Below are 15174 nucleotides of genomic sequence, written 5' to 3'. Positions count from 1 at the left end.
AACCTATGCTTGCAACTGACAAACGAGCATAGCTCCAACACAAACGTGGTTGGTAATTTCTTTTATGTTAACATGTAAGATGAAAGGGAAACAAGTCAAAGATGTATGTCAGAACTTCACTGAAAACATGAGTAACTGTTTAATCAAGTGGTAGTTTCTGAATGCTGAAAATATTTCCTCAATTGTTTGTACTATTCCCATTATAATGGCTACAGATGCAACACACTTTTTAAAAAATTGAGATATAATTTACATACCATAATATTCACCCAAGACATCTTCTCTAATATTATTAAGTCTAGAGACACTAGACAATCAAAAAAACATAAATCAAGCCCAAGTTTATAACATTTACCAATTTATGTGGTATAAGTACTCTCACTATGGCCAATGTCAAGCTGCCAGCACTGAACACATCACTTAACACGGAACTGATCTCAATCTTTGAAATTTAAAAAATCTCAATTTTTTTTTTTTTGAGATGGAGTCTTGCTCTGTCACCTAGGCTAGAGTGCAGTGGCACAATCTCAGCTCACTGCAACCTCTGCCTCCTGGGTTCAAGCAATTCTCTGCCTCAGCCTCCCGAGTAGCTGGGATTACAGGCGCCTGCCACCACACTGGGCTAATTTTTCTATTTTTAGTAGAGACAGGGTTTCACCATTTTGGCCAGGCTGGTCTTGAACTCCTGACCTCATGATCCACCCACCCCAGCCTCCCAAAGTGCTGGGATTGTATAGGTGTGAGCCACTGCACCTGGCCTCAATTTTGAAAAAATTGAGATATAATTTGTATATCATAATATTCACCCAAGACATCTTCTCTATCATTTTTAAGTCTAGAAACACTAGACAAAAAAACATAAATCAAGCCCAAGTTTATAGCATTTACCAGTTTCTGTGGTATAAGTACTCTCACCATGGCCAATGTCAGGCTGCTAGCACTGAACACATCACTTAACACAGAACACATCACTTAACATGGAACTGGCCAAGGAAGCTCTTGGCCCCTAAGCATTCCCTGAAAAATCACTGACATGAGGCAGATTGATTAACAGGAGAAAAGGCAGACAAATTTAACAGGTATACACGAGAGCCTTCAGAATAAAGACTAGACCCGCTCCAGTGAAGTCCAGAAACATATATACTGTCTTGAGGTTCCAGACAGAACGGGGGCTTGGGTCCTGGCACAACAGGTTATGGGAGAGGGAGAAGAATTCTATTGAGGGGTTATACGTGATTACTAGGGAGAATGATTGGATGAGGAACAGAAAGTAACTTGTAAAATTATTTGGAATTTATATGATCCTTGGAAACAGTCACTGTCTTGAAAAAGGGTCTGTTCAGATGTGGTTACATTCTGAGTCGTCTTTGCTGTAAAGAGTGACAAGATAACGGGGTGAGAACAAGAACAACTGTTCCCCTTGGTGATTCAGTCCTTTCTTTTTGTAGATAGGGGAAAAGTTTCTTCCAGTTTATTGATCTCTAAGGGTGTTGAATTCAAAATACTCATTATACCAGGGAGCCATATTTTGGCGTGAAATATTTTGAGATTTCCTTCACCAGAAGGAGATGTACCTCATGATATGATATCACCACCATACAGATACAGTAGGTGTAACCTGAAAGCTTGAGTAAAAGTAAAATAATTAGCAAGTGGGGAGTCTTGAGTGTTCCCTTTGCTTTTCATGTAAGTTACCTGATGGTAGGTTTACATAGGTTAATTGTTAATGATGGCTGTGCTGAACAACGGGCTTGCAAAATTCCTGGAAATTCACGGATGTGCTTTCACAAGCCAGCACAGGTCTGCTCCGCACAGGGAGCACCACCTCTTAGGGATGGGCTGCGGGGAAAGAGTCTGAATGATTGAGCAGAAGTAACTAAAGGAGAAGAAGGAACGGGAAGAGAAGAAAAGCTGGAGGCTTTGCGGAGCGGACCGTCCTAAGGTGCATGCAGCTATGCCAGCCTCTGGCTGTCTCCTAGGCCATTTCCCTCTCATTTCTGCCCTGCCAGCCCCAGGAAAGGCCTGAGAGAGAGGGGTACCAGGTGTGCAGGATGGTCACAGGGATCCCATTACGAAGGTCTGCTGAGGCAGGCCCAGTGGCAGGCTCAGAGGAGAACAACCCAGCCTCCTCAAGACTCAGCTGCCCCCAAACTCAGCTCTGGAAGAGCCTAGGTTGACAGACGTGGTCTTCCCGCACAGGGCACAGAGAATGGCTACTCGGGCTTGTCTGGAGGCTGGGAAACTGTCCCGGCTTCTCCCTCACCTTCCACCCTCCCTCCTTGCCCTTCTCCAGAGAGAGCAGAAAGAGTCCGCCAGCGGAATGATAGACCCCAGGCCCGGGGGCAAGCCCGTCCTCTCTCCATCTGTTTGGGGTACAATGGTCTCCACCGGGCAGAGTCCATAGCCCGAAGTCAGGCGCAGAAATGTCCCCTGTCCAAGCTCGGGCTTTTTGGCCCAGCCCCACGAAGTTGGGTTCGTCGTGTCACATCTGAGAGCAGAGGCAGAACCAGCTACCTGCTCTCCATCTCCCCTCCCCTAGAGACCACAAATAGATAGGGGCAGGGACCCAGCCAGCCTGGCCGCAGGGAGGGAAACCTGGGCCCCTCGAGCCGCTGGGGGAGGGAGCTACCCTAGGAGCTGTCCTGGGAGCCGCACCCTCCCCAGGCCGGTGGGGGGTGCAGGTGCCCTGGTGTCCGGCGAGGCCTGGACTCTGTCCCCGTGGTCGGGTGGGCAGCGGAGCCTCCGCCTCCCGCTCGAGGACCCCGCACGGCGAGCGCCGCGCCGGTCCCGCCACGCCCCGCAGGCGCCGTCCCCGCTGCCACTCCCTCCCGCGGGCCCAGCTGAGCCGCGGCCGCGCTTCCTGCACCCAGGACCCGACAGAGGTGAGTGCGCCGGGCGGCGGGGGCGAGGGCTGACAGCGGCGGCAGCGCGGGGTCGCACTGGGGAACGGCTGACCTTCAGCGAGGGCGGCTCCCCGCCAGCTACCGGGGCGGAAGATTCAAATCCGATCTGTGGAATAAAGGCGTTTGGGGGAAGTGGAGCAGGAGAAGGACTGGGGTAGGTCTCTGTGCTAGGAAAGGATACAAATGGATGGGGCTCTTGAGGCCCAGGGACTTCCCACCTTGAGGGTGTCATGGAGTGGTGTTTGGGGGGACGCCAGGCCAGAGGGGCTCCTTTGCCCAGGGCTCCTGGGGTGGGGGCACATCTCAAAAGTCCAGCACTGTCCAGACCCACTGAGGACATGACCTTTCATAGCTGCAGCTGAGGCACCGAAAGAAGCACTGTGGGAGGAGTCCAAGGACCCGGGCCCAGGCTGGAGGTCTGAGCTCCGTGGCATTCCCTTAAAGCCGGGGAAATGCTCTTCCACCCTGGCCCAGAGAGAGGAGAGAGGCGAGAGGAAGAGGGAGGGGCACACTAATATTTACTGAATGTCCGCCTGGTGCCAGATACTTCTCACACAGTATTTTGTTTAACTGCCTCGTTTTGTCCTTCCATCTATTCCCGCATTCATTTATTCAGCAAAACGGGCACTCTGCTGGGCTTTGGCCTGAGTTGGAGGGAGCTGCTCACAGCCCATGCAACTCACACTCTACATGGGAAACACTGTAATTCAGAGTGACCGGTGGGAGGTCTGCACTGCTTCTCCTTCTTGCCCAAGATGATCAGAATCAAACTAAGTGGCCCCCAGCAATACACCCCTGGACCAATGAGAAGGCCCGAAGCCCCCACCATCAACATTCAAGGACCCCTTCTGTATCCACAGCATCATACACACCAGTCACTGAGAGAAGTCCTAGGATACCCTCTTAGTCGCTTTTGGGTTTCAGTCCAGAATCACCTCTTCCAGGAAGGCTTCCCTGACTTCCTGCCCTCCAGACCAGGAGCTTTTTACTTTGGCACCCGAGGTGTGGCTCCTCCCTGCCCATTATCCTCCAATCACAGCTGTTATCAGAATGTTGTTCTTGCTGTGTTCATTCTGGTTTTCCCTTCTAATCAGTTTCAAAAAACCTCAGCGCCCTCCATGTGTACTATATACATAATGTTTTCATTTGAATATTTTACCATGGGAGCTGGATTACCGCGGGACCTCTACTCAAAAAACGGAAACTCGAAACTTATGTCTTACCATCACTATTTTCAGATTCCATCTGTGCTGCTCAACTTCCTGGGCAGAGTTCATCATTTCCAGGCCCCTGTGGTACAAATTCTGTGACCTCCGATTGAGCCCTGGGGCTCCTGACTGAGGAGAGAGAGCAGATAGTAACCCACCTTCTAAACCAAGTAGCCCCATTTCCAGCTCTCAGAGACTCTCGGAGCCTCCAAGTGTTCTCCCTCTAACCCCAGTTCCTACTCACCCCGCCCCGGTGCTGACTGTGTGTTGCGGGGTGGAGGCTGCGAGGTGGTGGGGTCTGCTGTTGGTGGAAGTCCTGATTAGGGAGTAGAGTCAGGCCCCACCACGAAAGAGGACCTGGACCCAGTGGTCAATTCCAGGACAAGGGGGAAAATCCCACTCTTGGTTCTATTACACAAATACATTATTTTTAAAAAGGAAATTGTAGTCTACTTCCAGAAATAGAAAAGTCAGTACCCCTTCCCACAAAAGGAAGGTAATTAAACAAATAAAAGCAAGGGACTTGGCAAATAAAACAAATAAAAGCAAGGAACTAGGCAGCAGTTATTAAACTTTAGCACCTGTGAACATACCTGAAGCCTGCTCTCTAGACTAAAAAAGGAGATGAGCAAGAATGAGAGTGGTGTTAAAGACATACTAGCACCGACATGAGGCTTCCTCCTTAGTGTAGTAGACAGATTCAGAAAGGACTGGGGTCGGGCATGGTGGCTCACACCTGTAATCCCAGCTTTGAGATTACTCCCACTTTGGGAGACCAAGGCGCAGGGATCACTTGAGGTCAGGAGTTCGAGAACAGCCTGGCCAAACATGGTGAAACCCCATCTCTACTAAAAATACAAAAGTTAGCCAGGCATGGTGGCGCACATCTGTAATCCCAGCTACTGGGGAGGTGAGGCAGGAGAATTGCTTGAACCCAGGAGGTGGAGGTTGTAGTGAGCAGAGATCACATCACTGCACTCCAGCCTGGGTGACAGAGCAAAACTCCGTCTCAAAAAAAAAAAAAAAAAAAAAAAACCGGCCTGGCGTGGTGGCTCACGCCTGTAACCTCAGCACTTTGGGAGGCCGAGGCGGGCGGATCATGAGGTCAGATCGAGACCATCCTGGCGAACATGGTGAAACCCCGTCTCTACTAAAAATACAAAAAAATTAGCCGGGCGTGGTGGTGGGCGCCTGTAGTCCCAGCTTCTAGGGAGGCTGAGGCAGGAGAATGGCATGAACCCAGGAGGTGGCAGAGCTTGCAGTGAGTGGAGATCATGCCACTGCACTCCAGCCTGGGTGACAGAGCGAGACTCTGTCTCAAAAAAAAAAAAAAAAAAAAAAAAAAAGGCTCTGATGTAAATAACAAAAATAGTCACTGACTCCTTCAGTCAGCACCCACTAAGTGCAGAGAGCCCGGCAGTGCCTGGAGTGATATAAAACAAACCTTCAGTTAATCTTGTTATCAACTAAAGGGCTACTTCTTCCAGGAAGTCCACCCTGATGTGTCCCTTCACAAGCTAAACCTCTCCTACATGGTAATGCTTGCCATGTTTCATTGCAATGGCATATTGTCTTCCACTCCTGAGTATAAATTTCATAAGAACAACCACTAGAGCCGGGCACAGTGGCTCATGGCTATAATCCCAGCACTTTGGGAGGCTGAGGTGGGCAGATCACCTGAGGTCAGGAGTTCCAGACCAGCCTGACCAACATGGTGAAACCCTGTCTCTACTAAAACTACAAAATTAGCTGGGCATGGTGGTGCATGCTTGTAATCCAGCTACTCCGGAGGCTGAGGCAGGAGAATTGCTTGAACCCGGGAGGCAGAGGTTGCGGTGAGCCAAGATAGTGCTGTTGCACTCCAGTCTGGGCAACAAGAGCAAAACTCCATCTCAAAAAAAAAAAAAAAAACAATCACTAGGTTTACCTTGTTCCTTGTTCACCTCACTGTCCTGGCACCCGTCTCACCCTGGCCCCATAGCCTGGAGCACAGGTGTTAAATGAGCTGATGAATGAATAATGAATGAATAACTGAGTGAGCCTCCCTGACTTGGATCCTGCTGGCCCCTTCCAATTATGCCTTTCTTCTCCCTGCCCTCCTCCCTGTCCTTATCCAAACCCTCCATCTTTCAAGGCCCTGCCAGGGGTCCGGGGTCTGGCTTCTCCAGAGGCCTTTTTAAACCAACGGATCCACCCTTAGCCCTCTTGCCCCACAATATTACATCGCTGGTGATATGCATACCTAGGGCGCATTCAGTTCCATAGTCTGGTGTGTTCCCCTCCAGAGGTCAGGGGCTGTGGGTGACACTTAAACCACAGGTGCTCAGGAAACACTGTGGAGTGGTTCCACGTGGTCCAGCCTCCAAGTACCAACTGTGTTGGGTCTCAACAGCTATATTAGTTTCCTGTTGCTGTGGAACAAATTACCACCAACTGACTTAGTATCTTAAAACAACATACATTCATTATTTTAGAATTCTAGAGGACAGAATAGGGTCTCACAGGGCTAAAACTAAGGTGTTGGCAGGGGCAGCCAGGTCCTTTGTGGAGGTCCAGGGGAGACTCCATTTCCTTGTCTTTTTCATCGTCTCAGGCCTGCCTGCATTTCTTGGCTTGTGGTCTCTCCCATCTTCAAAGCTGACAATGGATGGTGGAGCCCTCCCCTCTCTACATCACTCAAATTCTCTCTTCTGCCTCCCTCTTCCACCCTTGTGATGACACTGGGTCCACTTTGATAACCCAGGATCATCTCCCTATCTCAAAATCTCTAATTATCACATTTGCAAAGTCCATTTAATGTGTAAGGTAACATGTTCACAGGTACCAGGGATTAGAACACAGTCATCTTTTTTTTTTTTTTTTTAACAGAGTCTTGCTCTATTGCCCAGGCTGGAGTACAATGGCACGATCTCGGCTCACTGCAACCTCCACCTCCCAGGTTCAAGTGATTCTCATGCCTCAGCCTCCCACGTAGCTGGGACTACAGGCATGCACCACCACACCCAGCTAATTTTTTTTTTTTTTTTTTTTAGTAGAGACAGGATTTTGTCATGTTGGCCAGGCTGGTCTCGAACTCCTGACCTCAAGTGATCCACACATCTCGGCCTCCCGAAGTGCTGGGATTACAGGTGTGAGCCCCCGTGTCCAGCCAAGGCCACAGTCATCTTTGAGGGCTGTTGTTCTGCCTACCACAGTAGGAGCTGTTCCTTGTAGTCACAGGACACGCTGGCTGGTGGAATATTCCTAGTAGCTGACATTTACTGCTCCGGGCACATTACACAACACTCTCTGAGTTAGGTGCCATCATTGTCATTTTACAGATGAAGAACAGGGGTTAAATAACTTGGCATGTGGCAGAGCTGGGATTTGAACCTAGGCAGTGGGGCTCCAGGATGCACCTCCCTGGCCTGTAGGCTACACTGCCTCTCTGGCACCGTTATTGCCCTCAAGATGCCTGGAACAGGCCAAGAAGACCTGAAGCCCAGATCAGGAGGAGAATTTTCTCCAAGGTTTTCTAGGTAAGGCCCCTGTATAGGCTACAAATTCTCTGCCAGTACTCTCTCATTTCAGCCCTTTCTCACCCTCCCACACCATCCACACCCCATTATAGGAACCTAAGCCATGATCCAAGAGGGCTGAAGGGAGAGCTGCCAATGGTTTTCTTCAGAGGGTCCCAGGCAGTTAAGGCTGGAAAAGTTTCTGTGTGCCATATACCACTCAAATCCATCCCTGTCCTCCCCCAGCATCCACACACCAAGTCATATGAACCCCACAGGAGGCAAATCTTACGTAGCAAATCAAAGAAAAGTAATCACCATTTACCCAGCTCACTGCCACAAAGAAGCCTACATCCTTAAATGAGATTGGAACACATAAGCCTTCCATGGGCATCAGTGGAAGAAGGGATGGCTTAACATTTATTAACTGAGCATTACTAGGGGCAGGCATAGTTCTAAGAGTTTTATACTTACTCAGTCAATACAACAAGCCTGTGCAGTACTATTTTTTTGTTGTTTTGTTTTGTTTTTGTTTTTTGAGACAGAGTCTTGCTGTTGCCCAGGCTGGAGTGCAGTGGCACGATCTTGGCTCACTGCAACCTCCACCTCCTGGGTTCAGCGATTGTCCTGCCTCAGCCTCCCGAGTAGCTGGGATTACAAGTGGGCACCACCACGCCTGGCTAAGTTTTTTATTTTTTAGTAGAGACAGCGTTTCACCATGTTGGCCAGGCTGGTCTTGAACTCCTGGCCTCAAGTGATCTGCCCACCTCGGCCTCCCAATGTGCTGGAATTATAAGCATGAGCCATTGTGCCTGGTCCAGTACTATTATTATTCCCATTTTACGTATCAGGAAACTAAGGCACAGAGTGAATGTCACTTGTTTATGGTCACGTAGCCAATAAGTGGAGGAGCCAGGACTGGGTCCGTTCTCCCTAAGCAGAGAACCAAGGCAGAGGCTGACCAGAGCTGAACAGCCCCAGCCTGGGCCACACTCCTTCCGTCAGCAAAGCCCCCTCTTGTGCCTTCCCAGCAAAACCTGTTGTTTTCGGACCTGGCAAGGCTGGTATCCTGGTTTCTATGTCAACCACACTTCCATTTAATTCATTTATTTCCATTCCTTTTTTATTCTTCTTCTTTTTTAAATAAAGACAGATTATTGCTATGGCTATGGCTACAGTCTTGCCCAAGCTCTTCTTGAAGTGCTGGCCTCAAGTGATCCTCCCATCTCAGCCTCCCAAGGTACTGAGATTATAGGCATGAGCCACCATGCCCAGCCTTCAACTAGATTTCTTGACAGCACCTTTACATGTGATTCTTACACCAATCTTCACTGTTAACCCCATTTTAAAGAAGCAGAAACCAAGGCCCAGGGAGGCTACAAAACTTGCCAGAGCTCTCAGAGCTAAAAAGCAACAGATGTGCAATTCAAACCCAGGCATTCAGATGCCCAAGTCCCCTGCACTCCCACTCTCCCAAACTGCCTCAGCCTGAGCAAGCCCAACCTGAAGCCTTCCTCCTGGAGTCCAAAGTCCAGCCAGGAATGTGACGTGGGCTCCCCAGCCCTCCAGATGTGTGTGCTCACACTTCGTCTAGACTTGTTCCTCCCTGGCCTTCGAACGTTCCGCCCTCAGATGTCCCCATTAGTCACAGTCTGTCTGAGAGCCCTTGGATTACCTGGATGGGAGCAGACGCAACTTTGTGGTGGTCATCAGTTTGTCCCATTCATCAGCTCAGGCCCGAGCCTGTTGGAGTGTGGTTGCTGCCAAAAACTAGAACTCTTAGGAAAGAAAACCAGTCTCTTTCTGCCTGAAACTGTCCTGAAACTTGACTCAGCATCGGCAATTATTTTCCAGAAGGAAAGTTACCGACCTGATTCCGCAGCCGCATGCTCTGCTCTAGAAAGCTCACGGTGACGGGAAGCACAGGACAGGGGTGGATCAGCAAGAGAAGGCTTGGGCCTGAGCAGGGACTGAGATGAGCTGGCGCTAGAACCGAGGGAGGAAGTAGGAACTCATTCTGTTGTTTAGGGGATAAAGAGAGATTTCCGCTAAGGCTAGCCAGCTGTGCTAATTGGAAGAACGAATTGGAAAAACAGTAATTTTCGAAAGTAGATCATCTGTGCACATTCTGAAATATATGCACATTCTTCCATTAGTATGAGTTTGCAGTGAGGATGTATCTGATGCATCCATTTCTGTATCAGACTCAGCAGGAAGCAGATGGCACCCTCAAGCAGGGTAATTGACAAGAATTTAACACAAAGGTGTGGACGGGGCTAAGGGATGGTGCCACACGGTGGGACTGGCACGCCTAGGGAGCTTACTAGCCCTAGGCTTGCAGGAGGAAGGGAGAGAGAAGTGCAGGAGAGGGACTCCAACAGAAGCTGAGCTGACATCTTCAGCCAAGGGAGGCAGCCAACCTGAAGTGACCCCGGCAGAGTGGATAAATACTCCCGAGTCTTCACTCTCCTCCCATCCTCTGATCTCCAGTTAGTGCTTCCTATCGCCCAAATCTAGCAGACGCTGGAAGGCAGGCAGCCGGGTGACATCATCCTTAGAGTAGGGGGATGGAGACTGGATCTGGATAGGTAGATAGAAAGTGCACAGCACATTGCTGGTGCAGGAGCCTCTTTCATACATTCCTTTGGCTCCATTTTCTGGACACCTGCAGTGTGTCACTCTGGGTTTGACATTGGGGAAATGCAGTGAATGAGCTGTCCTCAGGCTCTGTGTAGAGATTCTGCCTTTACAGATGCCAAGATAAAAAGAAAAACCACAAGTGACTGGAAAAGAAGAAATGGATACAAGCATCACTGGCACTGGGGGTGGTGAATTTCAGACCATGTCTCTGGAGCCCAGCCCAATGTGGGAGATAATTTCTGTGGGCGAGACGGTTATTAGTGCAGCATTTCCAATCAGCATTTCAAGAGCATGGGTCATAATTTACATTCTCTAGGCTCAGGAAGGTTCTGGAAGACAATATGTGCTTAATTTACCATCAGTGAGCTGTTTTGTTGCTTGTAAGGCCAGGTTTTATTTACAAAACAACAAATTCTGCTGCCTCTGCCAAGGACTGGACATCTTGACACCAAGAAACATAGCAAAACCCAGCCAAAAGTGACTTTGCAAGCAGCGTGATGAATTTCTACATGGTTCTCCAGCTCCCGCATTTTCTTAGGGAAAGCATGGCCAGAAATGCCCAAGTCTGTATTTTGGCAATGGCCCAAGCATCTCAGACTCCACTGGCCAGTTCCAGATCTTTAAGTAACTATAATAAGAGCCACGCTGTCTGTCTCTAAAAAGTGAAACACGAATCAAAAGTGAGTTTGTTTTAATTTAACAGCATCAAGACTGTGAAAGGCAATGGATATGTTTAGGCACCTGTAAACGGAGAATGTGGGGTGAAAAAGAGAGGCATAGCTGGGCACGGTGGCTCACGCCTGTAATCCCAGCACTTTGGGAGGCTGAAGCAGGTGGATCACTTGAGGCCAGGAGTTTGAGACCAACCTGGCCAACATGGTAAAACCCTGTCTCTACTAAAAATACTAAAAATTAGCTGGCCGTGGTGGCACACGTCTGTAATCCCAGCTACTTAGGAGGCTGAGGTATGAACATTGCTTGAACCCAGGGGCCGAGGTTGCAGTGAACCGAGGTCGTGCCACTGCACTCCAGCCTTGGTGACAGAGACTCTGTCTCAAAAAAAAAAGAAAAGAAAAAGAGAGGCGGGAGACAGGGCCACCAACTACTGGCACACTGTGCCAACTCCAGGGACCACCAGATAGGTTAGAGCATGCACGGCACCCTTGAGGTTGTGCAGTGTGGTAGCCCTGGCAGGATTCATTCTGTAATATATTTTCTACAGGGCATGCTCTGTACTCCTGACAGTCAGAGTCCTCGATCTGGCAACTGACAATGAGCTTTAAAAGAGCCCACCTCTTTCCTAGAGAGATGAGATGAGGCAGAACAGAATCACTGGAAGAAACAGCTTCAGAGTCGGAACTCCTGTCAAGTCCTGGCTCAGTCACTTGGGAATTGAGTGGCCTCAGGCAATTTATGAAACCTCAGTTTCCTGATCTGTGAAATGGAGAGAATAAAACTACTTGTTCTGGGGATGAAAGGAGATTGTGCACAGGCACTAAGGACACAGGAAGCATTTAAAAGATAAGAGTGATTGCGCCTGCAGTGAGCTGCCACTGTACTCCACTGTACTCTGGGGGACGACAAAGTGAGACCCTGTTTCAAAAATAAATAAATGGATAAATGATAAGAGCTGCAAATAAGACGATATTTGGAATGTCCAATGACAGTGATAATAACAGTTAACATCTATTGAACCCTCATGTGTGCTGGGCATTGAGCTAAGGGCTTTACTCGGTTTAACTCATGTAATCATCTTAGCCCTCTTTTGAAGTTGTGTCTCCATTTCACAGACGAGGAAACGGGCACAGAGAGGTTAAAAGACTTGTCCAGGGTCACCCTGCTAGTGCGTAGTACAACTGGGATTTAAATGCCAACACTCTGGCTTTCAACGCCAAACTCTTCACAACTACATTCAGTTTGGCAACTTTTAGAAAGCAGATGTGAATTTTTATGGCATAAAGAGTCAATCCAGAAAATTCCATTTGTTAGGACTTTCTAAGAAGGAGGAATTTCAAAATGAAGACCAGCAGAGGCGGCTTATCCAGCCTCTTAGCCTGCTGGGATGTGGCTAGGGTAGTGTCCAGTGGGAAAAGCAATCCCCCTGCCTCCACACTCCCTGTGCCTCTCTCTGCCTCCTCCTGCTCCCCGGCCTTCCCCTGCCAGGGTACCTTCTGTCCTCTTACCCACTGTCCATCCTTCCGGAGACTCACCTAGAGGCTAAGCCACACCGTGTGGAGCGCTGAGCCGCCCAGAGGAGTTAGCAGAAGGTGAGATGTTTGCTGTCTCTCTCCTTCTACCTCCCCTGCCTGCAGTTCCAATCACCCTTCGTCCCTAACCTGCAACCATCTGTCCTGACAACAGCCCAAGCTTCTGCAGACTCTTGCAGTGACAGTTCCAGACATTCATTTCATAAATAGGAATGGGGGCACCCTGCTTTGAGCAGGATAACTGGGCTGAGAGCAAGGGCCCTGTAGAGAGACAGCTGTGTGCCACCAACCCCAGGGGCAGTGCAATGCTGGGAAAGGGGTTAAGGGCACACAGCGGGGTTCAGCACACATTACCTGGGGCAACCAAGAATGCTCCCTAGGGGAAGTGATTTGGGGTCTTAAGACGGGGGCAGGAGTTCAAGAGATGGGAAACAGGAGGTCTCTGGAGTGGGGAGGGCCACAGGAACTAAGGTATGCAATTGTGAAAAAGCAGAAGGAAACAGCCAAGGGTGGCTTGGGACAGGATGTGGGTAAGAGGAGGGCTTCTGCACCCAACTGCCTGGATTTGAATCCCAAGGCCTCTACGTACTACCTGTGTGTCCTTGGGCAAGTTGTTTGCCCTCTCTGTGCCTCATTCCCCCATGTATAAGATGGGAATAACAATAGTATCTACATCATACACCCCTGAACATCAAATGAGTTAATGCGATTAAGTACTTATAACAGTGCCCGGCACACAGCAGAGCTCAATAGATGCGGGCTGGGACTATTATTACTATTATCTGTGAGCATGTGGGGCAGAGGGCACTAAGACCTCCTTGAATTATCAAGAAGGTCAGTAGGAGGTCCTCTAAGCCACCCCTGTGGCAGGCAGGCTCCGGCTCTGGGGAGCACCGGGCAGGGACCCAGGGGGCTGCAAACCTACGTGCAGAGCCCCAGGCTGGGCTGGCCAGGCTGCGGTCAGGGCAGGTGCAGAGAGGCCCAGAGCTGCAACACCGCACTTCATTTATTGCGTGTGCTGGGCACACGGACGTGGAAAAGGACAGAAAGGCTACTCCTGGACTGTTCTCTAGGCTTCTCACCCTGGGGTTGTGGTGAGAGGCTGCTGATAGCCAGGGCACCCGGGAGTGGACGTGGCTGGAGAAGGACCCTTGTCCTTTTACAGCCAGGCCCACTCTGAGCCCCACGCAGTGCTCTAGTCCCTGTCCCCCAGGGCAGGATGTTAGTGGGAGCAGGCGCCGAGCCTAGGGACTGTGGTTAGGGTGAAAGGCAGGGCGTGGACCCTCACTCAGGGCTGCGTGTGCCCGACGCGGGGGTGCCGTGGAATCGGAGCACAACTTGGTCCTGCGTTCCCAGGAAGGGGCCCCGAGGACGTCCCCAGGCCACCCCGCCATCTGCGTGCGCGCTGGCAAGAGGAGGGGCGCGGGGGTAACGGTGGCCGGCGCCTCAGCCCTGCGCCACGCAGGTAAGTGTCCCAGCGAGCCGACCCCTTCCTCTCGCCTCGCCTGTGGGTCCCCGGCGCGCCGGACCCCGGAAACCGCGCGCGGGCCAAGGCCGGGTCTCGGCACCTCCCCCGGAGCGGCCCCGCGAGCGCGCGGGAACCTGGAGGGCCAGTGCGGGTGCAGGCGCGTGCGCGTGCGAGGCGGGGGCGCGCCCCGAGCCGAGGCCGCCGGGGCGTGGCGGGGGCTGGAGACGCGGCTGCGGTAGCGGACGGGACCGCGGGTGTCTGTCCGCGAGCGCCGGCGCGGCCGGGTCCCTCTCCCGGGCGGGGCGTCTCCTGCGGTCGCCGCCCGGGTTAGCAGCCGCCCCCTCGGCTGGCTCCGCGGCCACCTGGTAATTACTCCCGCCCCCACAAAAAGTGCGAGACACCGCGAGCCCTTCATTTCCCAGAGCCTGGCAGCACCGGCCATTCCGAGTCCGTTTGGGCCTTTCTGTCCCCCAGATCTGCGCGGCCCCTCAGGGCAGCCCTGAGACCCGGACAGCACCCCCTGCCACAGAGGAGGGGAGAGCTGGCTCACTGCTTGGTCGGCAGGGGCAGCGCCGGGTGGGGTCCCTGGTTGCAGGCCCCCCACCCCCCCAACTACTCCACCAAGCAAATGGCCCGACGAGGCAGCAGGGTCCAGGTGGTCCTTCAGCTGGAGAACAGGGGCTGCGGTGGCGAAAGGGCACAGGCAGGGGAGAGAGCCCTGCGTTGGAGCCAGAGGCTGTGTAGCTTTGGGCAGGTAACTTGCTGTGTGGCTGGGCCTCTGTAAAACTGAGATAAGAAATATTAGCCATTGTCACCTCACTGAGGTGTGAGGCTGGTTTGAGAGTCTGCAAATCTGAGATGCTATAGTTACGTTTGGCTTTACTCCCTCTGCCCCCACCTCCACACACAGGATCGCTTCCAAAAGGAGGGAGGGAAACAGATTCCTGAGCTCAACAGTGGAAGTGGAGCTGGACAGTGAGGATGCTGTGGACTGTATGACTGTATTGCCAGCCCAGTTCCAGAACCAGATAGTCTAGGTCCAATCCCAGCTCTTCCATATTTTAGAGTTATTACCTTGGGCAAGTCACAATTTTTTTTTTTCTTTTTAAATGAATTCTTGCTCTGTCGTCCAGGCTGGAGTGCAGTGGTGCAATCTTGGCTCATTGCAACCTCGACCTCCTGGTTCAAGCGATTCCCCTGACTCAGCCTCCCGAGTAACTGGGACTACAGGCGCCCACCACCACGCCCAGC

The 15174-nt window shown here is 51.2% G+C and overlaps 1 protein-coding gene across 1 annotated transcript in view; it reads left to right on the top strand.

Moving 5' to 3' along the window:
* Positions 1-2788: 2788 nt before the first annotated feature.
* Positions 2789-15174, top strand: part of GPR68 (G protein-coupled receptor 68) — a 28201-nt gene continuing 15815 nt past the window's right edge. Inside the window, exon 1 of the mRNA XM_007987594.3 lies at positions 2789-2882. The gene's annotated coding sequence lies outside the window, so the exon portion shown is untranslated. The remainder of the gene's footprint in view (positions 2883-15174) is intronic.

This window comes from Chlorocebus sabaeus, chromosome 24 (assembly GCF_047675955.1).
Source record: "Chlorocebus sabaeus isolate Y175 chromosome 24, mChlSab1.0.hap1, whole genome shotgun sequence".
NCBI lineage: Eukaryota > Metazoa > Chordata > Mammalia > Primates > Cercopithecidae > Chlorocebus > Chlorocebus sabaeus.
This window is presented reverse-complemented; position numbering and strand designations above follow the sequence as displayed.